Below are 528 nucleotides of genomic sequence, written 5' to 3' on the forward strand. Positions count from 1 at the left end.
AGAGCTTGTTTTTAATCCAAATATAACATATTTATATGTTTTTGGAATCAGAAAATGATGAAGAATAAGATAAACGTAAATTTAGATCGTTTTAAATTTGTAAAAATTTTTTTTACAATTTTCAGATTTTTAATGACCAAAGTCATTAATTAATGCTTAAGCCACCAAACTGAAATGCAATACCGAAGTCCGGCCTTCGTCGAAGATTGCTGGGCCAAAATTTCAATCAATTTGATTGAAAATTGAGGGTGTGACAGTGCCGCCTCAACTTATACAAAAAGCCGGATATGACGTCATCAAAGGTATTTATCGAAAAAAAGACAAAAACATCCGGGGATATCATTCCCAGGAACTCTCACGTCAAATTTCATAAAGATCGGTCCAGTAGTTTGGTCTGAATCGCTCTACACACACACACACACACACACACACAGACAGACACACATACACACACACACACACACACACACACACACACACACACACACACACACACACACACACATACACCACGACCCTCGTCTCGAT

This window comes from Littorina saxatilis, linkage group LG6 (genome assembly GCF_037325665.1).
Source record: "Littorina saxatilis isolate snail1 linkage group LG6, US_GU_Lsax_2.0, whole genome shotgun sequence".
NCBI lineage: Eukaryota > Metazoa > Mollusca > Gastropoda > Littorinimorpha > Littorinidae > Littorina > Littorina saxatilis.